Here is a 17,918-nt window from a genome sequence, read left to right as displayed (position 1 = left end):
ACACTCTTCAAACCACCAAAAGCAGCCTTCTGTGTCCCACCGGTGTGGGGAGGGGAGCTGATCTAGTCAAGACCACCCACATCATCCATGTTGCTGAATCTGAAGGATCTTTCTTGGTTTTTACCTTTCTTGACCTATGGAATGTGGAGTGCTGAGGGTCTCTCCCTCCCTTTAATAATCTGCTTCCTTGGCTTCCCTGGCACCACAACTGCCAATTTTTCCTATTATTTTTCTGGTTACTCCTTCTCCTTTCTCCTTTGCAGGATTTCATCTGCCCGCCTCTTAAGTGTTGGTGCTTTGGGGGACCTCATTCCAGGTAATACTCTTACCATTTTTGTGTGTGTGTGATTAATTGACAAACTTCAGGGAGTTATGCCAATTAGCATTTCAGTCAGCCACCAAAATATGTTTCTCTCCCTTGCAAAAACTGGATTAAAAAAATTGGAGGGGTCTTCCCTGGTGGTACAGTGGTTAAGAATCTGCCTGCCAAGGCTGGGGACACGGTTCGAGCCCTGGTCTGGGAAGATCCACATGCCGCGGAGCAACTAAGCCTGTGCGCCACAAGTACTGAAGCCTGTGCGCTATAACTACTGAAGCCTGCACTCCTAGAGTCCGTGCTCCGCAACAAGAGAAGCCACCGCAATGAGAAGACTGCACACCTCAACGAAGAGTAGCCCCCGCTCGCCGCAACTAGAGAAAGCCCGCGCACAGCAACGAAGACCCAACGTGGCCAAAATAAATAAATAAAATAATTCTTTTTTGCCAATTATTGGTCATTTACATTAAGTGGAAAACAAAACTGGTTAGAAACAGCACATATAGTATGATCCCATTTACGTAAAATAGTTTGTGTCTCTGAGTATGTGCTTGTATGTGTGAGCATAAAGTATCTGGAAGGCTGACTGCCAGCCTCCTTTCTCTTTCCCCTCCCCTGGCTGTTTTCAGTTCCTTAAATATGCTGAATTATTTTCCACCTAAGGGCCTTTGCATAAATTGTTCCCCCTTCAGGGAACAGTGCAGAAAGCCACAGGCAACCCCAGCCAAGGAAAAGGACCACTGCTCCATGATCCCAAGCCCCTTCCTTGCAGGAGGCAGGTGTAGAAAGAGGAGGAGACTGGTCTTTGAGCCTAACCAAGGGAAAGGAAGAAAGCTCTAAGGCAGATACAAGATGGAAGTTTTAAAGACTTGGCTAGATTTTTTTTTTTTTTTTTGGTATGAGGGCCTCTCACTGTTGTGGCCTCTCCCGTTGCGGAGCACAGGCTCCGGATGCGCAGGCTCAGTGGCCACGGCTCACGGGCCCAGCCGCTCTGCGGCATGTGGGATCTTCCCGGACCAGGGCCTGAACCCGCGCCCCTTGCATCGGCAGGCAGACTCTCAACCACTGTGCCACCAGGGAAGCCCTGGCTAGATTTTTTTTAATACTTGACAGTTAGATAGAAAATAAGATAGTTTTTAAAGATGAAAGTAACCAGAAGGCAATGGGATTTGCCGAATTTCAATCAAGGAGTGAGGCAGGAAGAATAAAAAGATGACATTTAAGCCCTTTTTCTGATTGTATCTTACTGAACTCATTCTGTTCAAAATACTGGTTGTATATATATATTTTAACCATTCCCTTTACTAGCTACTCCAAAGATATCCAGTTCCTCCTCATTCTTAGCAGATTTTACTTCACAGAGAAAAAGATAGAGGCCTTGGTGGTAGCAGTGGTGGCAACTGACTCTCTAAACTATTAAAACCTTGCACAAACTCACATACTTATCTCTTTCTGCTGAAGGCATCCAGAATATACCACTTCAGGAGTTTTGTTTGGAACTACCCTTATCTACCTAAAAGTAGAGCCTTCCAAAAGATTTCAAGTGTTATAAATCCTCTCCCCAGGAGTCTAGCAACCAGGAAAGATTGACTCTTATCACTGAAGAGGAGAATTCGGCTCAGGGATAAGAAATCACCGAAGCAGACATTCTCACAAAGCTATCAAATCTCTATTCTCGTAAGAAACCATTTATCTTTTCCTAAAAATCATTTGTTTTCCCATAGGTGTCCTTCTCCCCTTCTCCTTCCCCTTCTCCTTCCCTTTGATGGAAGAAATGTTCACATACTGAGGTATGGGGAGGTTATTCTGGCTTATGCATGATTTGGCTTGAACTTTATGCTAACTGAAATAGTCTGTCTTATCACCTATCAACCATATATTTATTGTACACCTACTTTAACCATTGAAAGAATGTTGCCCACCATCCAGTTATATAAAGGGTTAAGTCACAGTCCACTGCTATGGCTCACGGTCCACTGCAGTGGCTCACAGTGGGAGCCCTGAAGGGAATTCACGGGGAAAAAACCAGCATAGGATAAGGCATTCTGCATTTTGAATAAACTGGCCCCTAGATAGTTACATGCAGACCTCAGGAAGAATTTCAATGACCCTAGATTCTTGCATCTTCCCATACACAGAAGGTCACTAAACTCGTTCACTTGAGACAGCTGTTCCTTGTGACTAGCAGTCATCTCTTATCAGGATCTATGCTTGACCAGCCAAAAACATCATATGTCTCTGGGCTCCTCCCCTACCTCTTCAGAACAGTCTTCTCAGAGCTACTGAGAGGCTGTTTCTCAAGCTATAGTCCTCAGTTTGGCTTGAATAAAACTCTCTTCTATTCTTATTTAGATGGTTTATTGATTATTTGCAGCAGCACCTTATTAAGATGATATTGGGTTGGACAAAAAGTTTGTTTGGGTTTTTCATAAAGCCCAGGTTACGGAAAAACCCAAACGAACTTTTTGTCCAACCCAATATATATAAGCCCCAAATTCTAACTGCCTCCATGAGTTATATTTTTCTGTGAACGCCCATGTAAGTATGTGAATAAAAATCTCTTTCCTCTGTAATAAGCTAAATGGGAAAAGAATTTGAAAAAGAAGAGATACAGGTATATGTATAACTGAATCACTTTTGTATACACCTGAAACTTACACAACATTGTTAATCAACTATGTTCCAATAAAAAAATTTTTTAAAACCCTTTTCTCTTGCTAATCTATCATTTGGAAGTTTAATTTGCCAGCCCTCAAGAGCTGAACCTAAGAATGTAGAGAGAAAGTTTTCCCCTCCAACACTGCATTAATCCTACCTCCTTCTTCCCATAGCAGAAGAGGCATCTTTCTTACCCAAAGCCAGTACCTCCACCTGTGTTCTCAGTCCATCTGCTTCCTTACTCCCCCTCCCAGTCCTTAGGGAATTCGCCCAATTTATTATTTTTTAAGTAAAATTTTTGTTCAGAATATATTAGATTTACACAAAATTTGCAAAGATAGTACAGATTGTTTCTGTTTATCCCTTACCCAGTTTTCCCTGTTGATAGCATTTTACATTACCATTATACATTTGCCACAGCTAAGGAACCAGCATTAACCAAACTCCACAGTTTGGCGTTATTCTCTTGGTTAGACTGGGGTTATGGGTTAGGGGGAGGAAGACCATAGAAGGAAGTGCCCTTCTCATCACATCATAGGGTTCGTGTTATCAACATGACCTGTCACTGTTGCTATTAACCTTGATCATCTGGCTGAGGCAGTGTTTGTCAGGTTTTTCCACGGTGAAGATACTCCCTTCCCCTTCCCCTTCCATACACTACTCTTTGAACACACAACCCACACTTAAGTTTTGTGGAATTAAGCTCCACTTTGGGGAGATGGGGGAGCTAAATAAATTAACTGAAATTCTTCTGTATATGTCTTTTCTTCATTTATTTATTCAGTCATTTTTTATATCAGCATGGGCTCATGGATATTTACTTTATACTTTGTTGTAACCTAATACTATGTTATTTATTTCATTGCTTAAGTTGTTTCAGCTTTGAGCATTGGCAGTTCATTCAGGTTGGGTCTGTGCCCCTGTGATTTTTATTTATTTTTTTATTTATTATTATTTTTAGCACTCCTTTACTTTCCAGCACTACAGATGCTCCTGGTTCATCCTGTATATTTCCTGCTCCAGCCCTAGAATCTTCAGTTTCTCCATGGAGCCCTGCTTCCATGGAGAAATTCCATTAGAGAATCGTATTTAGAAACGAAGATCTGGGTGCTGGGTGTGCTTACTGTCCATTTACTTTTCATTTTGTTATTCCTTCATCTTCATCTGCTCCCTCTCTACAGACTGTTTCTCCTTAGCTGCTGGCATACAGACATATTCAGGTGTTTCCCTCATTAATCCTTCTTTATCCATGTTCCCCACTGGCAAGCTCCCTAGCTCTCTCTTCATTTCTTTTCGAGATCTTAGCATGGTCACAGTTTATATAAATTTGAAAGTGTTATATGAAAGATTAGTAAAGTCTCAACTCATGTGCAAAATATAAAATAAATACAAATATTAAAAACTGTCAGGTAAAGCACAATTTCAGGTGGGCTGAGGGAATTGTGATATTACCACATGTTGGTGCCACTAAAGCTGGTGAATCAAACAGAAATAGCTAACACTGATTGAGCACTTAAAGTGGGCCATTTTCTAAGCACACCTCATAGCAATCTATATCATGGGCATTTAACGTTATCCCCATTTTACAGATGAAGAAACTGAGTCCCTTAGAAGTTCAGTAATGTTTCAAGATTATACAGCTAGGAAATGGTGGACAAGGGATCAATTTCCTATGCAATGTATTTCCATTTTATTGTAATTATATTCATTGGAGTCCAGCCTTTTCTATCTACATTTTACAATGGAGATTTATTCGTCAATTTTTAGTTCATTTCAAATTTTAGCAACAGTTTCTACTACTGAGTTCTCTTGTGGCCACTATACCTACTAAATTCAAATTTCCCAAATCAAAATTTTGATTTAAAATGTCAAGATTTCAGTCTTCCATCAATTTTTGATGTGCAGTTTTAGCTGTTTTGAATTTTACTTGAATATTTCTACCAGTAATATTCATTATAAACTGAAAAAAAGCTGACAGTTTATATTTAATTTTTGATTACTCTAAGAGAAAATTGTGATCCATTCCTCTCAGATAATGTAAGTTTTCTCTAAAGAGTGAAAAATAAAATACGTCCTTGGGGTCAAAAGGTCCTGCTCAAAAACAGGATGAGGCATGGGAGATCTGGTAGAACTACTAATTTCACAATATCTGACGTTAAGAATTCCACATGTAGCAATGGCATTGGTCCCAAATCTCAGCACTGGAATACTGGGCTGCCTTCTGAAGGGAATACTTGGAGTCCTTTGGGCCTCTGGGCTAAGCTTACATAAAAGCAGGTTGAAGAAGTACTTGATCTCCTTCCTTGTAGGCTGACATACTTCAATACGAGGAAAGATAAACTCAAGGAAAAAATACATGATGTAAGGGGAAAGATCTTTATCTTCAAATACAGAGAAACAGGTCCAAACCATTTATTCTTGGCTTTTCCCTGGGTCTCGCTCTGGTTCCTTCCACTTGGTTCTCACCTAGGGGACAATACAAGGGCACCTCCTCCCTGGCTGGTCTCTTACCAACCAGTCTCAGGGCTGGCAAAAGTGAGTCATCAAAGGGTGTATGCAGAAAGACTACCCCAGGGGAGCTGGAGCTTCTAATTCTAGCTCTCCCTACAATTAAGGCAGAGATAAGTCACCACAGGTAAGCTCTGTCCACCTCTGCAGAAGGCTTCTCCTGCATCTCAGTGGGAGTGATGCATCTGAAAGGGTTGCCCCCAGAACAGTCCGAGTCACCGATAAGGAAGACTACTTTTGGCTAATGAGAACTTGAAATAGAAAAAACATAAGAACTTCACATTGTAGAACTAGGTAGGGCACATATTTAAAGATAGAGAGATGAATCAGATATTAAATAAATCTTCAGAAAAAGTAGGCAACTCTGGCTTTATTCATGCATCTTATACTAGAGCTCTTTGGATCCCTGGATCTTCTTTGAACACCATGTCTGTGAACTCAGCCCATTACCATTTCTCCCTGAATCACGGATGTCAAGCTCATTAAAGCTTCGTTATTTTCTCAGATTTGGAAAGGAAATAGGCAGGAAGGTTTTCCCCACAGTATGGATTTTAAAATTTTTAGGTATAATCCACTTCCACTCAAGATTTCTCTCTTTAGTTTCTTATGGTCTCTCTTTAGTGATTTTTTTTTTGAAGACTGCATATTAATGCAGGTCACATTCAGATAACACATTTAGAAGTTCACAGGAAAGTTTACATTGCAGGGAGCTCTGTGATTTTCCCAGCTCAGTCCTTATGGCTCCATTATCTTGTATTATTTCATTTATGCCTCCACAAACATCTAGATGAAAAGCAGGTCTCAGGAAATACCAATGCCAGCATTGGAAACCAACCAACAAACCAACCAACCAATCCACCAACCAACCAAGAGTTGCTCTTTGAAACTTAAAAATGTAGAGCTAGGCTTGGTACTAAGTGAAAGGTGCTTATGGAGTCCTTCAATCCTAGGAAGATCTGACTTAAGAAATAATACAAAGTGTAAATCATTTATTTTAATTAGGTCCATTTTAATAAAGTGTACAGGAGTTTACAACTCAAACAAGTATTCATAAAAACTACCAGATACATAAGATAGCTCACACAAGGGTGCAATAACATAAACCCAAGAGTCTGCAAAAAAGAGGTATTGCAAGAACTGTTAAGATTAACTCTATAAATGTTTTTTCCCTTTCTCATGTTCACAGACCTTGAGATTGTATGAACATGTTTCCTGAGGTCTGATGACCTCAACACTCCTTACAGCTGGGTTGACCTCCTCATTCAGTCAACTCAAAATATAGTCGGTAGGAGTTCGTTCACCTCTTCTGCATGGAACGAGCATGGTCCTTGGCCTTTATTCCATTCCTATCCCCTAACAGATGACGTTAAATATTCCCTCTTTCAAAGTAACATATTGCAGGCCTTGCAGTATTCTGCTCACTACTGCCCTCCCAATACCACACATGAGAGTTTAGGTCAAACCCTACTGAGTTTTATCCTTGTGGATGAGAAGAGCATGCTCACTGTGGAAATGAGTCTAAGGCAATGGCTGCTTTCTCTCACCTTTGTCCAGTACAACTCCAGTTCTAACTCGGTAGGCTAACGGAACTGAATTTACTCATTTCAAATACCTACTGTCACCTCTTGGTATTCTTGGGATGCCTTCATTAGGAGGTCTTTAACACCATGGCAGAAAGCATGAGGATACACACACACACTCCAATCACACTCCTCAAACAGGAGTCTTTGGTTGACTCAGATACAATTGACTTGCCATTTCAGAGTGGGAAGGTGATATTGTCTCACTTCCCAAATCTCACTTTAACTGACATTGGTAAAAAAACCACTTCTGTAATTCCTTACCAAAAGGAATCACATAGATCCCTCTAACATGTACATATGGTTCTATTAAATGCAATGTAGATGACATTGACTTAATTTCAAGAAAAAAACATTGTTATTATAAACTCAGAACACTGTTTCACTCATATTGAGATTGCAGAGAAGTAACTCAGACTAAATTTCTTACGGAATTACAAGTTATAGGAATACTGGACTAAGCCACCAGTGTGCTGGTTAACATTTAGCCTCTTTTTTTTGGCTTGTGGGATCTTAGTTCCCTGACCAGGGATCGAACCTGGGCCCACAGGAGTGAAAGCACAGAGTCTTAACCACTGGACCACCAGGGAATTTCCCCATTTAGCCATTTTTACAAGCTATTCTAGAGTCCCTTCAAACATAAACTTGCCCCTGCATTCTAGGGCACTCTGGGCCTGTGTTAGATCAAGGTAGAGAGCGTGAGGTTTTGGGGCTGTGTCTCCAGAGTAAGGCTGGGCTTCTGCCAACCTTCCTTCATCCTTTCTTCTAGTCCATAAGAAAAGGGGAAGGTGAGCCATTTCACTCTTATTTGGAATTATTCCAGTGTGGTGAGAATCACAGGCTAGGCTAAAATTTAAGAAAAAACTGTTTACAGTAACAAGGGAGGCAAATAAAAATTAGCATCATCATTCATTCAGTCATACCTCTCACTCCCCACTTATTGGTACGATTATAATAGGGGAATGTCAAGTGAGGAAATGAACAAGGAAGGTGAACCAGGAAGACTTGCAGGGGTAGAGAAAAAGCAGGAAAGACCTGTGTCTGGCAGTTTAAAGATGGGATCTGGGCATCACATGTGGGAGGCCTGTTTCCTAATAAAGGTCAAGGTGCAAATGAGGCTGGTAGGACCAGGAAGTCAGAGAGCAAGATGGCATCCTGGCAATCAAGACACTGCCAGTGTGGATTCCCACATCGAAGCTGAGCAGCTAGTTGTTTTCACAACCTAGCAAATTTATCTTGTAGCAAAAGAACACAAAAACAATTCCCAGCCAGATACTACTTTTTATTTTCAAGCATTTTGAAATCCTTCCTTAAGTGAACTTCACAAGTTTGCAAGTGTTCTGGTGGTTAAAACAAAAAACCCAACCAACAAACAAGTAGTCGACAGTCACTGGAAAAAGCAAGAATTTAAATTTACATGATTACATTTAAAATCTTCATGTTTACTCCAGAAGTCAGGATTGGAGGATTAGAACTCAGGGATAGCTGTGGGCATTTACAAGGAGCTCTTGCCTCCTTACAAGCTGTGGTCTTTTCAGAGGCTCTCCTATGTACCTTTCATCAGAATAATCTGGGTTCCAAATTTCTCATATAAAACTACATCTGTGTGACCAGCAGGAATTCCGAACTTGACTGGCCTGTGTTCTCCAATTTCAATTCCAGATACACAGCAGAGAATAACATCTTTCTTTATTAAAGGGACCCAAGGGACTCCAATTTAGGTAGTATCCTTCCTGCTAAAGAGTGAGTTGGATCTCACCTTTCTCTAGTTTCCTATAACAAAATTTCCTATTTGATAGGATGCATACATACTATATAACCTATGTTTTGACAGCTTCCTTAGGGAAGCAAATATAGCATGATTGAATTTCTATTGTCAGAATCACTCTGGTGATTACACCTATTTTAAAGAAAACTAAAATCCACTACTTTTTGAGTCAGCGAAATGTCCACCAAATAGTTGAAAACATTGATGTACGTGTATTCTAAAACTTACTAAATAATGGGTCAATAAGATACTGGTATTTTTCTTGACAGTTCAGAAAGGTTGCCAGGTTAAACTCAGACCTAACATGGGCGTGTGAATACATATACACCAGTCCACACATATGAAATTTTCAACTCAACAATGAGTGGGCCCAGAATGAAATGGAGTTTGTGACCTAGATTTCTTTGGGTACTGCCCTGCATCTGCTTCAAGTGTCAAATTTTGTTCATTCCATTTTCCAATCTAACAAGGATTTGGAGCTAAAGGGTTATCTGTACGTGAACCCAAGAAACAGACATGCTAAATATTTTTCACCACACATAAGATAACTTCATTAATTCAATAGTGCCTGTTAGTCCGTTAATGTGGATTCTTTAAGAGTTCATTAGTGCATGCTGCGGGTCAATGCTTTATGTCTAAATGTACTCTGGCTCATTGTGCTCCACTGAAATGAAAGGTCACAGGTTCCTGCATTCCATATATGTGTAAAGCAAGTAACACATAAAACAAACTAAAACAAGTAGTGCAGTATTTGTTGACTATATGTTTTCTTTTTCTCCTTAGGGTTAACCTAATGCAGTAGTTGTTGGAAACATGCATTCGCTACTAATTCAAAGCACCCTGAGCACTCCTGATTCCCTTAAAACGAAAATTTTCCAGATTTCCAGATTTAGGATGGACTCTGGCAAGAACATTTTATCTTTATTATTTTTTTATTTTTTGGCCACGCCATGCAGCATGCGGGATCTCAGTTCCCTGACCAGGGATTGAACCCATGCCCCCTGCACTGGGAGTGTGAAGTCCTAACCGCTGGACCGCCAGGGAAGTCCCAAGAACATTTTGTCTTTAAATGATGTATTTACCCTATATGATCCAAAGAATATCAGCGCAGAGTTCACTAGTTATTAACTAATAATTAACGTAATCTGATAGTTCTAAAATTTTCATGCTTCAGTAAGAACAACACAAAAGTAATTTGCATGTGTTTATATTCATTTCTTGTTCAAAACAGGTATTTAGAGTCTCCAGCCATCATAGGTCTCCAGTGAGAATAAAAAAGGATTACAAGCACAGCTTGACAAATGATTCAATTATGTAATAAAATTACCAAGATTTTATTGATTTTCACCTTGAGAACTAAAATGATCAGGAGGGGACTGATCAAATAACCAAAGGAAAGTCATTTTGCAGGGCTGTTACAGAGGTAATCCTGAAGACCTCTGGTGAATTAGAATGACCTTCTGCTTTAAGAGTTTCTGGGGTGAGAACTCTCCTTGAATATTCCCGTCCTTTTCACTCCTGCACGTGAAGGCTTTAACTGATACAGGCAAGGGAAGAGTTTGGGGTGCTAAGTTCCACACCTGTTAGCCAAAACTATTCAACTGGAAAGATGATTCTACATCCATGGTTACACAGAAAATTCAGAAATGATCATTGGGAGAAAAGCCCAATGAACATTTAGCATCCGTAAAAGTGAAGGATCAGCACCGCTGAAACCTCAGTTGTAAAATCATTGCTAGGAGCCCTGATCCAGTGCCATTATTTAAATTTATCTTTTAACCTGGACAGCTGAAATAGGTGGAGACTAAACTAGAAAAAGTCTTGAAAAGTATCTGTTCATATTTTACTGCCAAGATCCCTGAACTTCAAATTTAAAAGTATGACACTTAACTGCAGTTGAGTTTGGCATTCAGGCTTGATTCTTGGCCAAATGTCCTATAATTCTTAAATCATTAATCTGGGTTGGTAAGCAACTCTCCCAACATCTCCAGCTAATGGAGAAATCACTAACACTTACTACAAGTCACAGGAAGCTTTCAAGTTGAAATAGGAATCTGAACATCTTCAGCAGAAATCTTCCCACTGAGACGTAAGTTTCATATTAAGGCACTAATAATAAAGGGTATGAAAACAGCCAAGAATAAGTCAGATCTTTCCAGAAATACAAGACATTTCAAAAACACAAGTGAGGCACCTATCTGACCTACTTTAGCATCCAAGGGGACAGAGAATCGAAAGGTTTTCATGGCTGGCTGGTTCAGCTCTTTTCCATTCTCCCAAACTTATTTACATGTCTCAGATTTCTATTTCCTCAAGAAGCAGTAGACAAAGATGACAAGGATGTGGAAAAACAAACAAGCAAATCTAGTTTGTAGCCTAGTCTCACGATTAATTTATTTTGTATTGACAGCATGGAGTGCTCAGACCTAAGGTTTTTTAGTACTTTTTAAAATTACTTAGACCACAAACCCAGTGGTTGGAACTGTAACAATGTGCTCTTTTCTATTGTTCTGAGGGGGAACTGTATAAGGATAATCAATTTTTCAAGCCTGTGTAAATGGAATTTGTTCATAGCAAATTCTAGAGGGAAAAAAAAATCTACTTAGAAACTTCAGTTCCAACAGGATTTTCCTATACATTCCAATGAATTCAATTTTGCCATGAGAAAAGAACTCAATAAAAACAGGGTTCAAGTCAGTTAGGTCAGGAGACCAATGCCAGCAAATGAGTGATTGTGGAGGTACGCGAGGCGGGACAGGGTTTAGCTAAAGGAAGAATGTTCCCTGTGCACACAGACATGCACACACATAGCTGTGCGCTCACACGAATTTTTAAAGTGTGCACATGGGGAAGGCTCAACACTATTAGACACGAGCATAGATATGTTTGCATTTCTACAAAGGATCTGACACACGTCACACACCCACAGACACTCATGCACGAGGACCAGTGTGGCTTGCACAGACTCAGATCCAGAGAATCCTTCTAGAGCTGCCGGCTTCACAGGAATGATTAGTATCTGCAGGATTACACTTCCTTTTGATGTGCAGAATTTTTATCTGGCTTTCTTTCCTGAAATATACCCTTTTCAAGAGTATGAAACCAAGTCCGGGAGGAACTCATCTTGATTCCTTGATAGACATGACTCAGAACAGCAACTACAGGAGTCAAACTAGCAATAACATGGCCCCTTTGGGAAGTTATTTCTGGATTTACTGGGAAGTAGTTCTAGACTTCAACAGTTTCTAGGCAAACAACAAGAAGCAGAGCTTTGGGTGGAGGTGGAGATGGAAATGCCTGCAAGTCCAGAAATCATTATAAACAAAAGAATTGAGCATAACTTAAAGGAGTTTCAACTAAGTTATCACCTCGACTGAGTTTGCTGACTGAAGAATTCCTGCTGACTCATGGAACTGAAAGATAATAATTGATATGTCAATATTTCTTCTTGGGAAGGCTCAGCTGGGAGTGATGTGGTGGGTATTAAGGGTGGGGTAGAGACAGTGGCCTAAGGCTCAGGTATGGCTCCTAAGGTTTCTGCTTGCCCGATTTCGAAGGAAAGGGCGCTAAAGCAAAAGGATCAGCAGCTGGCAGCTCCGTAGTCCTGGAGGAAAGGGATGTGATGGAAACAGAGCCAGCTATCGACTGCTTATTGGTTTGCGAAACAATTTTGTAGGCAGCGATGGGCTGGGCTTCTGGACTTGGCTCATCTTCCGGGCTATAGTGACGGGAATATTTGGATAAAGACTGGGGGCGGAATGGTTTGCCAGCCACGGGGCCTGAGACAGATTCTTTCTGGGGCTGAGGTCCTTTGTTTCTGTCATTAGGATGGGCCCCAGATTCCAGAGAGGTGCCCCTGGGAGACACGCTGTCAAGATGGTCTGCTGCTTGTACAGAATGGGAGGGGTGGTTAGACGGTTGGGCAAAACCAGCCATGGAATACTGAGCTCGGACAGAGGGATGCACGGCTCGATCAAGGCCCGGGAGCAGAGGGATGTCATTGGTCTGACGGAGGAGACCGGGCTGCGCAGGAGACTCCGGGGAGGCGCTCTGGGCAACGGTTAACTCCTCCATGCTTTTCTTCTTAGTGAAAGGAGCTCTCAAAAACACGTCCGCCTCCTCTGGCTGGGAAGGAGCCACGCTGCCCTTGCAGACAAATGGGGCTTTGGTGAAAATGTCCACGTCATCAGCGGGAACCCTCGAGCTCCTGAAGGGAGCAGTGGCGAAAACATCTGGCTCACCAAGTCCATCAGCGGTTGGCTGCGTGAGGGCTCCGAACTGGTTCTTTCTTCCACCTTGCGCTGCCTTGGCTTGCTCAGGAGAGACTTCTGGCTGAGTGAAGGGAGTGGCTCCTCCCAGCTTCCCCTGCGGAGGCTTGCAGCTCTCATCCTCTTCTGACGACTCCAAGAGGAGAGGTCGAGACCCACTGCAGTCCAGCATGTCCCCCTCGAGGTCGGTCCCTTCCTCTTCACTGCTGTGGAACGAGCTGTTGCTGGAAGGGCCATCTCGGGCCAAGTAGTCATATTCTAAACTGTTCTGAGTTTTCATTCCAGGTACTCTGGAGGGGTCTGGATACAGGGGAAGGCCTTTAAAACCCGTTGATTCTTTAAAGTGCTCTATAGTTATTACAGGATAGGGATTGGGCTCTCTCTGGATACCTAGAAAAGCACAAAACGCAGAATTAATGCACAGGTCCATTCAACTCTCCTTGGAACATTTAATGGTCCACCCGTGGCAGAAACATTGTGGAACCAAATAATAGATGTTGAAAATGGAAAAGGAAAAACAGAAAAAGAAAAGTCAGGCAAGGAAACTGCACACAAACTGGAACACAACCAATCACGGTCTCACATTTCGGAACACGATAGGCACGATGCACAGGAAAGGGGATGAAGATGTTAGGCACAAAAGACACTCAGCGTAACTACGCAACGCTCCTACGCACGGGGCCAGGCACTGACACCTGCTCTACCTGGTGCTGGCTCAGGATGGAGTTAAAACAAACCAGTCACTCATCTCCACATCCGCCATGACAGTTCTGGCTGATGCAGAAATACTGTCTGGGGACAAACTCCAATCAGATCGACATGTGGTCACCTGCTCCACACTGCCTGTAACTGAGGATGGAACCTTCCCCCCGCCAAAGCAGCAGAACGTGGCTGCTTGACAAATGCAAAATTACTTGATGATTTACATCATGAGCACTATGCAAACAGCACAAGAGTGCCTCAAATATGAATACTGAAGGCACTTTCTAAGGGGAGGAGACATAATCAAAATCATATTAAATCCATCACCTTCAGCTAGAGTTGCCCTGGAATTTTGTTTTCAGTCTTTTAAGTTAGCAAAGATCTCCTCTGCTTAAATGAATCCATCATAAAGTTCTTTAAGCAGAAGGAGTAAAATGCACAGGTAATTACAGAAGTATTTGCAAACTCTAATAAACGAATCTATTTTTATCTAGGTAGAGGTGCCTCAGGGTGCTCTGGCTTTTAAAATCAAATAGACAATTATCAGAATGCAAGAGAGCTTACCTTCCAAGAAATATTAGCAGGTTAGAAGTATGTCATTGGGCACATGTTAGCAAGAGGGCAGGAAAAAGGCATATGTAACTAAGCAGGAAGAATCCAGAGAAAAGCGTGGTTGGGGGTAGAGATATCATGTCATCATGGGTTTCCCAACCCACCAGGGTAAGAAATTACAGGTACCATGATTTGGACTCTTACAGATGACTCAGAACCTCTGTACAGCAGAAATTCAATCATCCCCTCCCCACGTTACCCTCTCCCCTTCTAAGCAAACCTTTAGGTAGTAGAAACTTCTGTTAACAATTTCCCCCTGCTAAAGTTTCTGCTTGAATTAATCACACAGAACACAGCAGAAGCGGCATCAAAATCAATTTATTGGGAAACCAATTACTTAGAGGCATTACATTGTAAAGAGATGTAGAGAGAGGTCTGAACATTTTAGAAGATACTGTACAAAAATACTATGTTTCTCTGAATCCTGTAACTTTTTAGCAGTGCTTCTTTTTAAACAGTTCTGACCTTAAATGTTGTTTTCAGAAACAAAAAAGGTGGGTCCCCCCACCCACCCCGCCACCATTTTTATTTCTCTTTCTAGAACTCTCAATGTATTTGGTGAATTCCAAATTACAGAGTCTTTAAGTTAAATTCTGTACTGGTGCCAAATGGCTTTCTGAAGAGTATATGAAGAGGATAAATGTTTCCTTGCGTTATAACTTTAGTATGTACACCCATATGGTGATAGGAAAGCGTTAGTCAGGGGACAGGAAATAAACGGAACACCTTCTCCTTTGCAATATATGTGGAAAGACGTAATTCTAATCTCTCAGGCAAGTATATTGATGTCGGATCTGTCACAGTGATTCCCAGATGATGATGTCTGGGGGGAAATTCAAATGAAATGGGGCAGAGAAGTTTTCCAAGATAAGATTTGCTGAGCAAAGTGGTATGAATGGCCCCCCAAACTCCTTGAACCACTTTCTAACACAGCATCAGTTGGACAGTTTTTAGTTCCCAAAATTAAGTCATGACTTCTCATCTTCTAAAACCACCCTAAAAGCTGATGTGGTCCTGTGGGAGAGCAAAATACCTCTTAGGAAAACACTGGCAAATTTAGTCACGACCAACTCTGGCCACCATAGGAACCAATAATGAAAATGAGCACTAGTTTGACTGAAGCTAGTGTTCTGGGGAAATTTAAATGGAATGTAGTCAAATCAAATTGTGTGCACAGACCTCCAAAAAGCAGCTACCTATAGAACGCAGGGCATCTTGGATGCCTGCAGTGTCAGAGTACATTGTGAGAGCTGTAAAGTACCAAGTAGGGGTACCCATGTCCAGAGTCAGACAGGCTAGAAGGGCATTCCTAACCTATCTAAGTTACTTATGTTAAAAAGTGAGTTCTTGGTCAACTGTAAATCTGCCAACTCAGAGCATATTCTATGACCTTCATGATGAATAGGAAAAATCACACCTAAAATTGCGACAACTTTAAAAAATTTATATAGTCACAAAAATACTATAACATCAAGTTTGAAAGGAGAACTAGTCTCCAGCCCTTCAAAACAAGGCCAGACCTACTTCATCTCCCTCTTTGAACATGAATCTGCTCTACAGGATTGGAAAAGCACCTTTAAAGGATTTTCCCTTGAAGGCCAGATCTCTTAACCTTTCCATTCTTTTTAGAGGAGGTGCAGTATGACCAAGGCTGAGAGCAACCACCCTTTGTAACCCTCCAAGCCTGGCGTTCTGGAGAACAAAGACATACAGAGGGTATGGGGCACGCAGACATCCACATTCCCTCAGGGAATTTTGGTGGTGGCAGCACAAGAAACAAAGCAGTCAAGAGAAGGACAGATTCTAAATAACTGTAAACAGAAGATAGACATTAAATCTTGTTGGCAGTTAGAGGGTTTTTTTTTTTTTGAATATGCGTGTGTTATTGCAGGGAGAGAAAGCATGTATTTTCAGGGTGAACAGTCCTTGTGTATGAATATAGCCTTGTACTGTCAGAAAAACATGTTGGAAGCAGTCTGCCTACTGGCAATGAAAGATTTATACTAATTTAACCTCAGTGCCTTGGCCCAGTTCCTTTGGAAACCAGTGGCATGCAGAGCAGATGCCCTGTGACCAGAAAACTCAATAAAGCTAGCCAGTTGTTCTTGGGGTAGGGGTGGGGAGTGATGGGGGGGAGTTGGGCTTAAACCTGGGACCTGGCCTCACAGGGTCAGGGTCTCCCTTATCAAGCATAAGGGTCTTCCTTATCAGGAAGCTTAAGGTAGGGCATTTTGTTCTAATTTCCTCAAATTAAGTCATGTCTCTTTTCATTTTGCTTTAGCACATTAAATTAAGCAAGAAGTCAAAACACACTTCTTTTTCTTGCTCTGATGTAGGACTGTGTGCCAGGTTAAGTTTAAGTACACTTTTTGACACTTCCACTAGGGATAACTCCATTTTAGTCTACTTTGAGGCTGCAAATTAATGTCGATTTCACTAACAGCTTATATGCTTCAGAAAGAAGGCATCCTCAAAAGTATTTGACGCTTTGGCAACTATCCTCACCAATTCCCTATTAATTTCCAAAGCAACCCAAAGTGCTGAATAATTTAGAATAGGTTTACCCTGGAAATTTTATCTGATGGACAGTGAGGGCCAGTGTTTCCTAAAAAAGAATGAAAATCTGAAGACTTAAATTTCAGGCTGGATATTCCTGAGTGCAATATATCATACGTGACCAGAATTTTACTTTCTCCCATACTATAAAGCAAAATAACAGTTATAGGGAGTGTCAAAGACATAATTCTTGCCCCAAACTGAAGGTGAAGTCTTGGAGTATCGAGAAACCTTCTCGTATAGTTAGCAAATAGAAAGCAAAATACCCTTTACTAGAACTTCAGAAATGTAGCACCAAATGAAATTCACACTCTCAGAGCTGAATCAGGGAATCAGGAGGTGTACATCAAACTAATCATTTCCATGACCTTTTGCTTAGATAATAAAATTAAGCATTGGGTCCTACCATATGCTGTGGAGTTGCATTAAAACCCACACCTGGAGAATAAGACATTTGATGGGGGACAACACTGGCTAGAGACGCTGGGTCTCTCAAGACAATGGAGCAATTAAACAAGAGATATTTCTCCCTTGGGCATAAAACTGCCGTTGCCAACATAAAATGTTTAATTAAATTGGCCTGGGTACATTAAAGATTAAATTAGAGGAGGGTAGCTGTAATTCTGTGCTCCCTTTTACAGCTCCATGTCTGGTCATATCAAATGCAGGCTCACAGGGGTTTTATTCTCTATGACCGCAGATGAAGCCGGGGTAGCCACGACTCATTAAAATGTCCTCTGCACGTCTCTCATACGTGTCTGCACTTTCCTTGTGCACAGGTGCTTATGGTCACTCAACAATGTGTTTAAATCCTTTTTGCAAAAATGGGTTTTCAGATCAGGAAAAGAGCAGCTACTGTAAGTTATTTATTTATAGCTCTGAACATCATGCTCCTGTTTTAACAGATAAAAGTCTTTATTTTTCTGTATGTTTACATAAGAAACTTGTTT

The sequence above is a fragment of the Hyperoodon ampullatus genome (assembly GCF_949752795.1).
Source record: "Hyperoodon ampullatus genome assembly, chromosome: 15".
Lineage (NCBI taxonomy): Eukaryota > Metazoa > Chordata > Mammalia > Artiodactyla > Ziphiidae > Hyperoodon > Hyperoodon ampullatus.
The sequence above is the reverse complement of the archived record's forward strand: the minus strand, read 5'-3'. Positions refer to the sequence as shown.